A 16,920-nucleotide genomic window follows, 5' to 3' on the forward strand; every position below is an offset into this window, starting at 1 on the left:
GGATAGGGTGGAGAAGCAAACCTAGCTACCTGCATGCAGGATAATGGCTTAACAAGCACCTGCTTTAGGGCCTTCCTGCTTCCTGGGTAAGACATTGGAAAACCAGCATGAATCAGTACGTGTCAAATAATATAACTAGTTTAAGAAACGACTTCAGTTTTATTATAAATAAAACACTTATACCACCATGCATCTTTTGGTATCTATTTGAAAACTTGATTTTTATTTAAAAATATCCTAAATTTTGCACTTTTTAAATTTTGTAATGTATATTGCAAATTGGTAGGTTATTGCAGCTGAAGTAATAATATGTAGCATTTGAAGAGGTTTTACACTTAATAGAGTTTGAAATATTTGATTTTAATCAGGGAAGGATTTTGCATGAGTTTCTAAATAAGAAAAATCTATATCCTCACAGGTTAAGATTAACAGTATGGGGGGGCGGCACGGTGGTGCAGTGGTTAGCACTGCTGCCTCATGACGCCGAGGACCCAGGTTCGATCCCGCCTCGGGTCACTGCCCGTGTGGAGTTTGTGCGTTCTCCGCGTGTCTGTGAAGATCAACAGTATGAGACTGTTTTAATAAGCAGCTGTCTACACTTTTGAAAGAGAACTTGCTCTCGGTTTTTAGCACTCTAAATTCAAACAAGCTTGTTCAATGTCACATGCTCTTAAAACTTTCATACAGTTACTCAGAACCGTCTTATTTGGCAAGCAGCATAAATTCTTGCACCACAGAGGGAAGCCATTTGGCCTGTTGTTCCTGTTCTGGCTCTTTTTTTTAAAAAAAGTAATCCGTTTAGTCCCATTCCTCTATCAAATCTCTCTTTATCTTCTACTCTATGGGGAGCAGGTTCTCGAGTCTCTCCACAGAACTGAAGTTTGTCATGCCTCGTGCCATTTTAGTAAAAGCCAAGACAAAATACTCCATCCTGGAAACAAATAAAAGAAAATTCTGGAAATACTCAGCTGCTTGGGTAGCATTTGTGAAGAGAAACAGAATAACCTTTCGTCAGGACAGCCTGTTTTGCATCCACGGATGTTGCCTAGCATTCTGGCAAATCTGACGAGTCACGTGGACTTGAAACATTAACTCTGTTTCACTCTCCACAGTTGCTGCCAGAGCTGCTGGGTTTTTCCAGCATTTTCTGTTCCTATTTCAGATTTCTAGTATTCGCAGTATTTTGTGAAATGGCCACAAAAGTACAGTTGTGGCCTCACCAGTGCCTTCTAAACGTTTGGCATAATTTCCTTGCTTTTGTACTCTTTGCCCCTATTTATAAAGTCAAGGATCATATGTTTTTTAACAACTTTCTCAACTTCAACTACTATCTTCAAAGATCTTTTGTGCATACACAACTTCACCCCTTTTGAATTTGTACCATTTGATTTATATTGCCTCCCCTCATTCTTCCTCCAATAATGTATCACTTTACAGTTTCCCGTGCTAAATTTCATCTCATTTCACATCTCTGTCTATGTCCTGATTGTTTGTCACCATGCTCCTTTTTAATACATTTTCAATTTGTCATTCTGAAGGCAGGTCTGACCCACACAACCATGACCTTCATCACAGGAAGGGCAAGGAGGTCCCAAATCCATGTAAGCCGGAGTAGGAATCAGACCCTGTGCAGTTGGCACCAATCTGATCCACACCGGCTGTCCAACTAAATGAGCTAACCCAAGGAGTCCGCGTTTTGTGGCAGCACACGTTTTTAGATGCATGTTCTTTCCATCACATGGTTGACAAGAATTTCACCCACTCTTGGCGCCTATCATTGGTGTATGTGCAAAGATTTACAATCGATCTATTTGGCCGTTTGATCTGTTTGAACGCACCTTGGCCATCAAGTCCCGGGGTCAGACTTGAACCTGGAGTTTCTGGCCATCCACTGCGTCACAAGGCCTTCTTCATGAGTCACCTACATACTTTGAAATTATACCCTAGTTCCTAAATTGTCAAAAAGAGCAATGACTCCCAACACTGACACCCCAGAAGACACTGGTGCAAATGTTCATCACTATTCTCTACTTTGTTCCTGAACCAATTTAATAGCTGTGCTGTTCGCAATCCCATGATCTTCAAATTTGCTAACTGGTCTAATAGACCGTACTTTTTCAAGCTCATTTTCATTGCGCCATGAAATAATCTCACTACCTTCATCCACACTCTTCATTATTTCTTCAAAGACCTCCATCAAGCTCGCCAAATATGGCTTGCCTTTAACAAATCCACATTGACTTTCATTTGTTTGCCCATCCTTGTCCAAATGACATTAATTTTGTCCCAGATTCATGTCTCACCTGTCCAGCCTGAAATTCTCAGTTTATCGCCCTCCCCTCTTTGTGAGAAGGAGTGTAATCTCCCAGTTCTCTGGAACTACCTCCAAATCTTAAGGAGGTTTAGTAGATTGTTGCCAGAGCCTCTGAAATTTCCACCCTTGCATTACCCTTGCATCCCTCAGTACCTGAGGATGAATCCCAGTTTTTCTGGATTTGTTTAATACTTTGAATAGTCACAACCTAAATGTCTTCTCGAATAATATGTACACTTTGGCACAAAAGTTGGGAGTGCAAAATGTGTTGAATTCGCTATTAGAGCACATGTATTTAATTAATTGGTGAAAATGAAATTGGCGATCAAATTGCTACATAATCCCTATATGTCTTGAAACTGAAGAATCTTGAAAATTAATAATTGTGTAATTGTGATTGCATCCAGTGGTAGGTTTTGATTAATTTTCTCCATCATTTCTTTATAATTGGTGCACTTTATAGTACAGCAACAGTATCTACCATTAAAATACAGCATGTTTTTGTGAAATTTGGTAATCCATTTAGCCATTTGAGGCAATTATGAAGTTTACATATGGTGTAAATAGGATTTTTATGTGAATTCAGGTTACATTTTTGGTATATGTCGAAGCGTTAATTGTAACACAAAAGTACGTTCATATATTATCAACAAAGTAATGTTTTAAAGATTTAACATTTTTGTGCCTTAAATTCTTTGAACTCCATTCACATTCTGACTTTAGTAAAATGATTAGAAGCCCAAGTGCAATTTGCCCCTCTGCTTGGCATGTATTGTACTAAAACTGAGTGCGTGCTTAAAATGTCCTGAATATTAGCTGCAGCACAGTTTTTTTGTTTGCATTGCATGGACCTAACAAATATTTCTGCTCCGAACTGAATGTGGCTGCTCTTCTAAACAGCTTGCAAAATAGAAGTATCAAAGCAGAGATGAAACTGCTTGGGCTGTTTTGGAAATCAATGTCATTTATATGTTTGTGCCAGCAAGTGCCTTGTATCCATATTTGTCTTTTGGGAGTATGCAATAACATTATTTTTACAGAAAGGTCTGTATGTGATCCTGTGTAGAATGTTTCTTTTTGAAAACTATAAATGAACCTTTTTCCATAATGACTAGTTTATACTTTTCTCCTATTAGTCAGATAGATTTATTGCAAGTACATTTTATTCTAAAAGGAAAGTTCAGATATTTTTGAGAAAAGATTGGAAATTATTTATGTGTTTTTATTAAATTCAGAAATGCAATAAAACCAAATACCGTTATGTTGATGCATTTTATATTTATGTAACTGTGTCTTAGGAAAGAAAGTACCCACATTTGGAAAACCGTTTACTAGTTTGCCGTCCATTCAGCTTCTACATTAAATAAAATATTTTAACAAACCCATAGGGGGAATCGCACCTCGGCAATGGCCCTTCTAAGAAATTTATAACACATTCACTCAGGTTTTTTTACCAGGACAGTCTTTTAATTTTTTTTCCCATCAACAGATTGCTCCATTTTCTAGTCAAGAGTATAAATCATTTCCAGTGGCTTCTGGATTAAAGCAGGATAGGTTCCTTTAACTCTTGATTATGGCAAAAGTATAAAATAAACACCGTTCTAGTGCACATTTTCATTGACATCAGTATCAGCCCATTTCAGCCACATTTGGGTACACTGATTGTGAAATCAAGTTTGATAATGTATCTTGTGTTACTTGTTAGCAGAGTATGGTGAAGTGGAGGAAAGTTACAATTGCTTTACTGGAATAATGGCCACTTTTGGATACAACAGCACAAAGGATTCTCCTGAGGCCCTTTGAAAGACTAATGCATGAAGCTGGATAAAGTTTCCACTAAACATTACCGTCTTACCTCAGGGCGATGAGTATTTTGGTAGAATGTGTCAAAAGTTTCAGACTGCTCAGAATACAAAGGGACAGTATCCCAAACTATTTCTGCTTTGGCATGACAGCAGTGCAAAATTTGTTTGTGAAGGTTTATCTTTTTTTTTTAAAATTAAGCTGGTCATACACCCAGAGCAGGTAATGTAATTTTTCGTTTTTGTTTGTCATGCATTGACATTTGTGGTAAAGGTTTGCCATTGAAAACAAGTAGTAGTGTTCCTGTCCAAGTTTTAAAATGAACATTCAACTTAATAAAGTGGTGCACTATAAAGGAAAAGACAGAAACTTTGGTAATTGAAGAAAATAGGAGGTGAATGTGAATAGGTATAATCAGGTTTTAAGCAAATTGATGAATAACAGATGAGAAATATTGGGGGGGGCACAGTGGTTAACACTGCTGCCTCAGCGTCAGGGACCCAGATTTAATTCCAGTCCTGGGTGACTGTCGGTGTGGAATTTTTACTTTCTCCCCCTGTCTGTGGTTTTCCTCGGCTGCTCTGGTTTCCTCCCACAGTCCAAAGATGTGCCTGTTGGATGGATTTGCCATGATAAAATTGCCCCTTAGTGTCCAGGGATGTACAGGTTAGATGGAATTATGGGAGTGGGCCTGGGTGCTTTTTCAGAGGGTCAGTGTCAACTCGGTGGGCCAAATGGCTTCCTTCTGCACTGTAGAGATTTTATATTGGAAAAAATATTGGCGCGATTCAACCAAAAAAAATCTATGTCTGGTTTTGGGCGCTTTTAGCACAGTGTTTCTCGGTGACTGCCCTGCCAAGAAACACCCGCTATTCAATGGCAATTGCCCGTTTTCTTTCTGGGCCTCGAGAGCTTGCGAGCAGGAAATGCTCTTCGCAGATCAGGGCACCATTTTGGAAGGCTGCCCAATCTTTTCTCCCCCTCATTTCCTCCCCCCTCCCTGTTTTTGACGCCCACCCCCAACCTCGTGGAGGCCCCTAGGCACAGCCCCGCAACCCCCCCCCCCCCCCCCCCCCCAAACCTGCTACGGCCTACGTGGCACTGCCAGATGCCAGGCTGGTAGTACCATGGTGCCCGGGTTCCAGAAAGAGTGCCATGGTGCCACCCTGCCTTTCCCCGACCACCCGGAGATCTCTAATGGTCTAGGAGACCCCCCGCCCCGGTGCCATTATGGCTGGTCCATCTCTGTGCAAATCAGTATAAACGGCATTCTGGCGAGGTCATCAGGCCCCGGGTGCCTGGAGATTTCGATTACGCCCAGTGGGGGAAAAATCCAGATTGCGACGTCTTGTGAGATTTCTTTAAATCTCGCGAGGCATTTTGAGCCTTGCAAATCCTGCATGAGGCCTCTCGTGGAATTTAACGGGCTCGCCCCGATGCCAAGCCTGGCACAGTGATGCCATTAAATCGCACCCTATATATCTGTACTTTGTAATTATATATGCATTAGTAATTGATGCTGATTGTTGGGGTCTTTCACATGCAATGTGTGGAATGGTCAGTTTGATTCTGAGGTACTTTACAATAGCCAACAATATTAATATCACGAGAGTCTGTGTTAGTGCCATACTAAACCAAATTATGTATCTGGGAGAGTAGCACATCATCCATGGCACAGGGAGTTTCTTCCAATTGAAGGAAAGTTAAATGATGCATTTGGAAATAACCATTTTTAGTAAATGAAACATGGATATTGCAGTAGCTGAACTTCCCAAGGCATTTTCGTCTTCTCACCCTTAAATAGTATTGCATTCTTTTTGGGGCCTGTACCTAGGTGGTAGTTCTGTAACAGCACTGTTTTTTTCAAAAGTGGTACTGGCCTCACAAATGTAGTGTAATTGTAATGGAGGAGCTATTAAGACAGAACTATTTTCCTTCCTTGGACCAGACTCCTCACAACCTAGGCTCAGAGCTGAAGTTCCAACCACATTCTCTGTCCACCATAAAAGACCGACTAATTTCGACTCCATCGGCTGCTGAAGCCTTCATTCTTGCTTTTGCAATTCCAATATTCTCCTGAACGGCCTCCCATTATTCTGCTTTAGTCTTAAGCTTATAGTCTTGTCCTTCCCAATCTCTCTAACACCCTCCAGCTCACAACGCTCTGAAAACATGTTCCTCCTATACTGACCCCATGAATCCTTCAATCCCTTCATTTCACCACTGGTAATTGTGCCTTCAAGCATCTTGGCCTGGAGCTATACAATTATCCTCTCTGCCTCCATCTTTCTCCTCCCCTTTTAAACCCTGCTTTAAACCTACCTCTTTGATCAAGCTTTCATTAACTTTCCTAAATAACATTGACTGGTGTTAATTTTTCTCTGATTATACTTCTGCACAGTGGTTTGGAGCATTTTCCCCATTAATGGTGCTCTTTAAATGCAAGTTATTCATACATGAAAAACCAAGATACCCTCGGTCGAAGACTACCTCAACTTTACCTATTGCACATAACGATGTTCTACAATGTCAGCAACCCAAATAGAAGAGAAGAAGATTAAGTTAACACTTACTATAACACTCGAGTCTTTTTAAATGGGTTACAAATGATGGGAAAATATATTTTTTTTAATTATTCTTTCAGAACTGTTTTAATTTCTGTGTACCCTTCGAGCATTGGACCAAATTGAACTTCTAATATGTGATGTACACGTGTTTTCACAATGACTGCAGACAGAGTGGTACAGATGTTTGCCTGATTAACAGGTCCATAGTTACCAGCTACCCTCCGGAATGGAGCTAAATGACCATTCTCTATGTGCTTATTCAAACAATGAGTGTAATTGGGTCCCAGGTTCAATTCCCACTTGGGTCACTGCGGAGTGACATTCTCCCCGTGTCTGCATGGGTTTCCTCCGGGTGTTTCTTCACCAGTCGGGTTCGCAATATTGCTCGCACTCGCTAGAAGTTACATATATTCATATACAGGGACCTGTCTTCTGCAGGCAAAAGTAATTTGTCCAGGCGCTGCAGCTTTTTTGAACAAAGACCTGGGTAAAGTTCCCTGGTGCCTATGGCATGGCAACATCTCGATCAATTAGCTGACATGCCAACTAATTTCAACCTTTTTCTCATGCAGTATAAATATTACTTGTTGAATATTGTATTGAAATCTATTTGATCATCCATAGAATGCTTGACTAATTGTTCGTATTTTACATAGTTTACATTTTGCACAGATAGAACAGCATATTACAGTCGTATTTGTGCAGCAAATAAGCTTGTAACAATGCATGTGATGTGTAAAAAATAGAACAATAATAATCAGATGTGAAAATCACTGGAAGGTTTGCCCAGCACTTCAGAGCTTCTGCACACGTTAATAGCTTTCTTGGGAACAAGTTTCCCTTATCTCAACAGACATGACAGGACCTCTTGTTTCTAAGGCAATCCTCTGATCAGATCATCCTTCAACTGCTCAAAAAGATTCAGCTCGCTACCTCGGTGCAGGCACATACTGATCAATATTCTCCCCCTCTTCCTGAATGCTGGTGTTGAACATGTAGACTGGCTTTTCTGCTCTTCAGTGAGGTCTATGGTACAATACAGCTTATGGATTTCTTTCACCACAGAGAAAACAGAGTTATTGTTATTTGTTCAGATTTCTTGTTTAACTCTGGCAATTTCATTATTCTGCTATTGAGACTGAAAGAGTTTCTAATTATTTCTCAAATCTGCCTTTATAGGAGCCATTACTGGAATATTCTCTACCTTAGCAAGCTGTGGAAGCCGAGTGCGTGAACATTTTCAAGGTTGAAATTGATAGGTTTTTAATCAGTAGGAGAATTGATGATTATGGAGAGGAGGCAGCAAAGTGGACTTATTGAGTGTTAGACCAGCCATGATCTTATTAAATGGTGGAATAGGCTCAAAGAGCTGAATGACTTACTCCTGTTCTATTTCTTATGGTCTGGCTCAACCGGCCCTCAATGTTCCATGCAAAATTGCAGACTGAAGTTTTAATTACTCTGCTGTTACAGTGGCTGGCTCTCTCCCTGTTATCAAAGTCCACTTAATTTCAGCTGCATGTCTGACACCTTGTTCAAGTGGTGGGCAAAATGGCTTCTGCCTCAATCCTTTACTTTCATAGGAATGACATCTGAGGTCACATGATAATGGTAAGCCACAGTACACAACAGGCAACTGTGACAGAGGCATTTCTCCAAACAACAATAAACCGCAACCAATTTTTGTATCATCTGCAAACATCTTAATCATGCCCCCTTCACGTAGATTAAAGTCATTGACATTAACTATAAAAAGCAAGAGACCTAGTACTGAGAGATTTTTCTTTTCTTTTCCAATTAAGGGGCAATTTAGCGTGACCAATCCGCCTACCGTGCGCATTTGGTTTGTGGGGGTGAGACCCACGCAGACACGGGGAGAATGTGCAAACTTGATGCAGACAGTCACCCGGGGACAGATAGTCAGTGCCATGAGACAGCAGTGCTACCACTGCACCACCATGCCACCCCTAGTACTGAGACCTGCAGAACTCCACTGGCAGTAGCCTTCGACCTTTATTTTCGATCCAACTTGTCACTTTCTCCTGGATCCCATGGACTCTTATTTTTCTGACCAGTCTGCCATGTGGGACCTTGTTAAGCCTTGTTAAATTCCTTATAAGCAACTTCAAATGCACTGCCCTCACCACCCCTACTTGTAATTTATTCAAAAAATTCACGTTAGTCAGACCCGGTGGCACAGTGGTTAGCACTGCTGCCTCACAGCATCAGGGACCTAGTCAGACACGGTGGCACAATGGTTAGCACTGCTGCCTCATCACCAGGGACCTGGGTTCAATTCCGACCTCGGGTGTCTGCGTGGATTTCCTCCGGGTGCTCCGGTTTCCTCCCACAATCCAAAAGAAGTGGAGGTTAGGTGGATTGGCCATGCTAAATTGGCCCTAGGTGGAGCTGTGGGGATGGTGCGAGGTGCTCTTTCAGAGGGTCGGTGCAGACGCGATGGACCGAATACCGTCCTTCTGCATTAGGGATTCTATGACATTACATTCTCTTAGCAAATCCTTGCTAATTGTCCTTGATTAATCGGTTCCTCTCTAAATGTAAATGTAATACTGTTTTTCAGAAAGTTTGCCCACTATTTAGGCTGACTGCTCTATATTCCTCCCTTTTATAAAATAGTACAATGTTAGCAGACCTTCAACATCATACCTGTGGCCAGGGATAGTCAGCATGGCTTTGTGAAGGGTAGGTCATGCCTCACAAACCTTATTGAGTTCTTTGAGAAGGTGACTGAACAGGTAGACGAGGGTAGAGCAGTTGATGTGGTGTATATGGATTTCAGCAAAGCGTTTGATAAGGTTCCCCACGGTAGGCTATTGCAAAAAATACGGAGGTTGGGGATTGAGGGTGATTTAGAGATGTGGATCAGAAATTGGCTAGCTGAAAGAAGACAGAGGGTGGTGGTTGATGGGAAATGTTCAGAATGGAGTACAGTCACAAGTGGAGTACCACAAGGATCTGTTCTGGGGCCGTTGCTATTTGTCATTTTTATCAATGACCTAGAGGAAGGCGCAGAAGGGTGGGTGAGTAAATTTGCAGACGATACTAAAGTCGGTGGTGTTGTCGATAGTGTGGAAGGATGTAGCAGGTTACAGAGGGATATAGATAAGCTGCAGAGCTGGGCTGAGAGGTGGCAAATGGAGTTTAATGTAGAGAAGTGTGAAGTGATTCACTTTGGAAGGAATAACAGGAATGCGGAATATTTGGCTAATGGTAAAGTTCTTGAAAGTGTGGATGAGCAGAGGGATCTAGGTGTCCATGTACATAGATCCCTGAAAGTTGCCACCCAGGTTGATAGGGTTGTGAAGAAGGCCTATGGAGTGTTGGCCTTTATTGGTAGAGGGATTGAGTTCCGGAGTCGGGAGGTCATGTTGCAGCTGTACAGAACTCTGGTACGGCCGCATTTGGAGTATTGCGTACAGTTCTGGTCACCGCATTATAGGAAGGACGTGGAGGCTTTGGAGCGGGTGCAGAGGAGATTTACCAGGATATTGCCTGGTATGGAGGGAAAATCTTATGAGGAAAGGCTGATGGACTTGAGGTTGTTTTCGTTGGAGAGAAGAAGGTTAAGAGGAGACTTAATAGAGGCATACAAAATGATCAGGGGGTTGGATAGGGTGGACAGTGAGAGCCTTCTCCCGCGGATGGATATGGCTGGCACGAGGGGACATAACTTTAAACTGAGGGGTAATAGATATAGGACAGAGGTCGGTTCTTTACGCAAAGAGTAGTGAGGCCGTGGAATGCCCTACCTGCTACAGTAGTGAACTCGCCAACATTGAGGGCATTTAAAAGTTTATTGGATAAACATATGGATGATAATGGCATAGTGTAGGTTAGATGGCTTTTGTTTCGGTGCAACATCGTGGGCCGAAGGGCCTGTACTGCGCTGTATTGTTCTATGTTCTATGGCATTGGAAATGATGGTCAGAGCCTCTGCTATTTTCTTCCTTGTTTCTCTCAACAGGCTGGGATACATTTCTCCTGAGCTTGTCAATTTATCACTTTCAAGATGTTAAACTTCTTTAATATTTCTCCTTTCTACTGAAAATTTCAATAGTCCAACCTCGCTGCGTGTTTAACCAACTGGACAAGATTTGTATTGTAAATAGAGTGACCAAATCTGGGTAGCTGATCACCAAAATGTTCCTTCATTAGGTTTAATTAAAAAAGGTAAACAAATACCAGTAATACCACTTGGTATTGTAAAAATTTCACACAAATTGGCAATCTCATTTAAAACAAAAATATACCCCTAAATACCTTTTGGCAATTTATCTTCATACTTAAATCAGATGTTGCTAACATTGTTGTATGAGGAACGGTTGAGGACTCTGGGTCTGTACTCGTTGGAGTTTAGAAGAATGAGGGGGGAATCTTATTGAAACTAGGATACTGCGAGACCTGGATAGAGTGGACATGGAGAGGATGTTTCCATTTGTTGGAAAAACTAGAACCCCAAGACACAATCTCAGACTAAAGTGACGATCCTTTAAAACGGATGAGGAGGAATTTCTTCAGCCAGAGGGTGGTGAATCTGTGGAACTCTTTGTCACAGAAGGCTGTGGAGGCCAAAGCACTGAGTGTCTTTAAGACAGAGATAGATAGGTTCTTGATTAATAAGGGAATCAGGAGTTATGGGGAGAAGGCAGGAGAATGGAGATGAGAAAAATATCAGCCATGATTGAATGGCGGAGCAGACTCGATGGGCCGAGTGGCCAAATTCTGCTCCTATGTCTTATGGTCTTATTTTATATCATGTATTATTCCAACTGTAAGTATGGTGGTGTTTGATTTCTCTTGACACAAATCCTTTTTGGTTCAGCTTATGGCACCTGAGAAGTTTATAATCCCAGATTGGATATAGTATCCAACATTGCATTGACCACATGCCTACTGTACATGCAACGTACACACTCTTGGTTTCTCTCTTCAACAGCCCCAACTCACTCACTCAATCTCAAAGCTGGTCTGCAGTTTATTTCATGCTTTGCTTCATTCGATGCAATAACATTTTATTTTCCTTTCAGGTATGAAGGGTTGCAACCTCCAACAACTCTTGGGTAGAAGATCTTTCTTCCCCTTCATTTCCCTCTAACCACAATCCTCCTCCTTCTAACCGTGGGCAGGATTCTCCAATAATGGGGCTATGTCCCCATTCCAGCGTCAAAACGTGGGCGTTTCTCTCTGCATATTCTTGAAGAAAGTCCAGAGTGATTCTCCTACCTGAAGGGGGCTAGCCGGGCCCTGGAGTACTCCACGCAGCTCTGTCTGCCGATAGGGGGCCCTGCACTTCCGTTCGGGAGTCTGCGCATTCGCACAGCGGCTGCCTATGGCGGCCGCCGGGCGCGACATGGCGGACTTACAACATGGAGCAGCCCCGACAATATAGGCCGCTCCACCCCCCCCCCCCCCCCCCCCCCCAAGATCGCCCGCGTATCGGTGGCCACCGATCGCTAGCCTGGCAGTCCCTGAGGCCCCCCTCCCCGGGGGGACCCCTGCCCACCCCCCCCCCCCCTCCACCAGGGCGGCCACGGACTGAGTCCGCAGCTGCCGACGACCGTTACCGACGGGCAAAACATGGTTAGAACCATGCTGGCGGGAACTCAGCCAGTTTTCTTCGGTGAATCGTGGGGGGGGGCTCTGTCAATGACCCCCTACCCGTGCCGCGTTGACCGCACGCTTGCGATTCGCAGTGATTCTCCGGGGACCAGAGGGCCACAGTTTTTGGCGTCAACACTCATTCTCCGCCCCCCTGCCGATCGCAATTTCGCCGCAGAGGGTCGGAGAATCCCGCCCCTTGTCTCATATTGTGCATTCACAATAACCTATGACTTGCCACCCTCTGCCTTTGCAAAGGTCTCAGCTCCATCCACTTATGCCCCCAACTCAAGTAATTTCAAGTTTGGCATGATGCTGACCTCTTATTCTATTGCCTTCTTCCCCCATGGCCATTTCTTTGGCCAGAAGTCTTCCACTGCACAGTGACCCTTTTGCCTATCTCCAGTATTCACTGTCCACCTGCATCCCTCCCTCTGACCTCTCAGCCTTCATTGATCTGTTGAGAACTGCCAGCTGTGCACCAGTTGTCTCAAATTCTCTGTTTCCCTTGTTCACTCTAACATGTCTTCCTTTGACCTAGCTGCACTCTGTTCTCTTGTGCCCAACCCTAATACCACTATCATACCTGCCAATGAGGGTGGTGCAGTTGTTTGGTGTACTGACCTCTACCTAGCAGAGTCTGAATGCCAATATCTGACTCTTTGTCCCTTTGGGCCAAGACCCCACCACCAAACGTCAAGACGATGTCTTCAGAAATGTCACTGACCTTGTCTCCTCTGAAGATCTTCTCTTCACAGCCTCCAAATGTATAGTCCTCCAATCCCAAGTAGTCCACGTGTACCTCCTTCGCAAGAACACAAACAGGACTGTTCAGTAGACCAATCATTTCAACCGGCTCCTATGCCACTGAACTGATTACTTTCTATCTTCTCCCCTCATCCAACCTTTTCTCATCTATGTCAGTGACTCTTCCCATTCTCACTGTCGCTTTTAACAGTTTCCAATTTCCAGGATCTAACCATCTCTTCATTGGCATCCAATTCCGATACACCTCCAGCATGATGCTACCACCAAATAGCTCTTCCCCCTCCCCCTTCAGCATTTTGAATACATCATTCCTTCCATGCTACCCTGGTGTGCTCTTCAATCATCCCAACATCCCGCTCCTTTCTTAGGTCACCTTTCCATCCAAGCTTAGGAAATGCAACTCCTCTCTCCCAACCATCTAAGATTCCAAAGACTCCTTCCGGGTGAAATTGTAATAGGTGTGTTTCTTTCAATTTAGTACTCTACAGTGTTTGAGTTGCCTGCTCTTTGGGGGTACCAAATGCAGACTGTGTGACTGCTTTGAGTCTGCAACCATGATCCCCAAACTACAGGACACTTGTCATTATAACCCTTCACCACCTTCTCTCATTGACCTCTCTGTCCTCGGCCTACTGCAGTGTTCCAGTGAAACTTAATGTAAGATTGAGGAACGGTACCGTACATTTAGATTAGGCACTTTAAAGCCTTCCAGATCCAACATTGAGTTCAAACATTTCAGACTGTAATCTCTTGCCTCTATTTTGTATCTTTTACATATTTCCGTGTTACACTTGTTTTTGCTTTTAGACAGCAGCTGTTCATCATCTGCTGTAGGCGCATCTTTTGTTTATTTGGTTTTTATTTTTGGCCCATTACCACTCCCTTTGGCCCAGCATGACTAACTCTCTTGTCATTTAATCTCTCCTGTCTTCCACCTTATCCTTGACCTTCCATTTTGTTATTTTTATAGTCATTATGGCACAGGAGGCCATTTGGCCCATCAGGCCCATGCCAGCTCCCTGTAGAGCAATTCATTAATTTCCTCTCTTTCAGCCCTGTAGCCTGTAAGTTTATTTAAGTGCTCATCCAAAACATTCATAGTCCCATGACCTCCGGATTTCGCAGCATCTCATTAAGGGGGTACGCCAATGATGCGCTGGGAATCCCTCTTGGAAGTTCACATGTAAGGATTTACCCAGCAATTGTCCAGAAGTGCTAACTTCCTCAAAATACTTGCGATGTGCTGGGAACCATTCAACAGAAGATATTTAAATCTCAAGCTTCGGGTGGTTCTGCTAGTTTTGCCCTGATAGTTACTCTGGAAAAAGTTAGGGGGAAAAACCCTCTAAATCCAACATAACAATTTAAACACCCAGACTCAGCCTCTCACAGGAGACCCCACACAAACCCACCACCCCAGCCTGACACCCCCTTCGGGGTAACCGGGACCGAGCCCCCCAACCACTTGTCTGCCCTGACCGCCCCCCATTCCCTAAATTTTATAACTTGCCTGCTCCCTGTAACCTGACCCTTTAAACCGCTCCTTTACAGCAGTGGCTTACCTCTCTGCACCTCAGATACTTCACTCTGATGCTGGTGGGGGTGCGCTTCACAGGTCCTGCCTCACCCAGCCTGAGTGAGGAGGGTTGGGCGAGACGGAGGCTCAGAAATCCTGGTGTGGGTAAGTCTGGCGGGAGTGACAATCCGCTCGAGATTCCCATTCTGCGGAAGTTACGGGCTAGCATTTCATTCATTTTCATCCACATTATAGGCAGTGAATTCCATGCGCTGTGTAAAACAAAAAATCTTCCTCACCTTTCTGGAATTTCTTGCCTAATGCCTTAAAGGTGTTCCCCCTGGTCTTGTACCATTAGCTACTGGAAACTGTTTCTCTTCATCCAACTTATACCTGTCATAATCTTGTACACCTCTATGAAAGCTCTTCTCGATCTCCTTTACTTCAAGGAAAATAGTTTCAGCCTAATCTTGTAGCTAAAATCTCTCGTCCCTGGAACCATTCTGGCAAATCTCTTCTCCACCCTCCTCAGGACCCTCACACCTTCCTAAAGTGTTATGACCACCAGAACTGGATGCAATATTCTAGTGTGGCCTAAGCAGAGCTTTATTCAGGTTCAGCATATCTTTTCTGCTTTTGTACTCAATATCTATACTTATGATACCCAAGAACACATCTGCTCTGCTGAAATGCATCACCCCACAACTTCTCCATTTATTAAATTCCATCTGCCACTTGTTTGTCCATTCAGCTAACCTACCTATATCCTGCATCCACCATTTTGAAAAGCAGCTATTTCCCAAAACTTACTGTTTTCTGTCGCAAGTCAATTTTTAAAATCCAAAATGGCAATTACCCTCCCATTTCCCGAGTCTTAATTCTATTTACCAACTTTAGACAGACGTGAGGTGAGAATAACTGCCCTTTACATCAGGGCAGCATTTGCCCGGGTGTGGCATCAAGGACTCCAAGAAAAACTGGGAGTTAATGGAAATCGTGGCGATAACTCTGCTAGTTGGACTTGGACCTGGGTTGTTAGAGGTCAATCTGCTCAGTTGCAGCACATCACTGCAAGAGTTCCTCAGGGGAGTGTCCTCGGCCCATCCATCTTCAGCTGCTTTATCAATGACTTCCCTTTCGAAGTGGGAATGTTCACTAATGACTGCACAATGTTCAGTCATGTTTTAAGGCTTGTATGCTGATACAGACAACTAGAGAATAGAATTATAGAATCCCTACAGTGCACCGACCTGCCGAAGCAGCACCCCACATAGGCCCACACCCCTGCCCTATCCCCGTAACCCCACCTTACCTTTTGGACGCTAAGGGCAATTTAACATGCCCAATCCACTAACCAGCACGTTCTTGGACTGCGGGAGAAACCGGGGCACCCGGAGGAAACCGACGCAGACACTGGGAGAACGTGCAATCTCCACACAGTCACCCAAGGTCAGAATTGAACCTGGGTCCCCGGTGCTGTGAGGCAGCAGTGATAACCACTGTGCGGCCGTGCCACCCCGAAAAAAGTATTTTATTCTAATATCTTTATTGTCACAAGTAGGCATACATTAACACTGCTTTGAAGTCTGAAGGCTGAAAAGCATGAATATTCATTCAGTAGTTTCAATATCAAACACCGGTCAGAGCTCTTGATCCAATTTAAGAATTGCTATACCATTAAAAGGGCAATTACATGGAATAAGGAAATCCAATATTTTTCTGACAAGTTTAGTGTCTTACATGTCAGGTAAGTGACACATCTTCATTTTGATTCATATATTTCTATGGACACGGGGCATTTTGGATAGCAACTTCCTGCTTTACTCTTTTATTCTTTCACTGGATGTGGGCGTCATTGGCTACACCAGCATTTATTGCCCATCCCTAACTGCCTTTGAATAGGTGGTGGTGAGCCGCGCCTTGGAACTGCTACAGTCCTTGTGTAGGTACGCCCACAGTGTTGTTTGGGAGAGAATTCCAGGATTTTGACCCAATGACAGTGAAGGAATGGCAATTATATTTCTAAGTCAGGATGACATCATATCAGATCAGTCATGATCTCATTGAATGGTGGAGCAGACGTAATGAGCCGGATGACCTGCTCTTGCGTTTTATGGTCTTTTGAAGGGGAACTTGCAGTTGGTCATGTTCCCATGCATCTGCTGCTCTTATCATACGTGAGGTCGTAGGTTTGGGAATATTTTAATTCCTTCAACTCAGCACTTCACAGAGGCGAAAACTGTTGTATGTTTTGAGCAGAGCCCAAGCAAATATTGCCAAATTGACACACTACTCAAACTGTTTAGTTTATACCATAATTGGTCTTTATAATC

General features: G+C 43.4%; 1 protein-coding gene across 2 annotated transcripts in view; it reads left to right on the forward strand.

Annotated features, from left to right (window-relative positions):
• Positions 1-16,920, forward strand: part of atp11b (ATPase phospholipid transporting 11B) — a 237,188-nt gene that overhangs the window by 200,002 nt on the left and 20,266 nt on the right. The gene's annotated exons all lie outside the window — the stretch shown is intronic.

This window comes from Scyliorhinus torazame, chromosome 14, assembly GCF_047496885.1.
Source record: "Scyliorhinus torazame isolate Kashiwa2021f chromosome 14, sScyTor2.1, whole genome shotgun sequence".
In the NCBI taxonomy this organism is placed as follows: domain Eukaryota; kingdom Metazoa; phylum Chordata; class Chondrichthyes; order Carcharhiniformes; family Scyliorhinidae; genus Scyliorhinus; species Scyliorhinus torazame.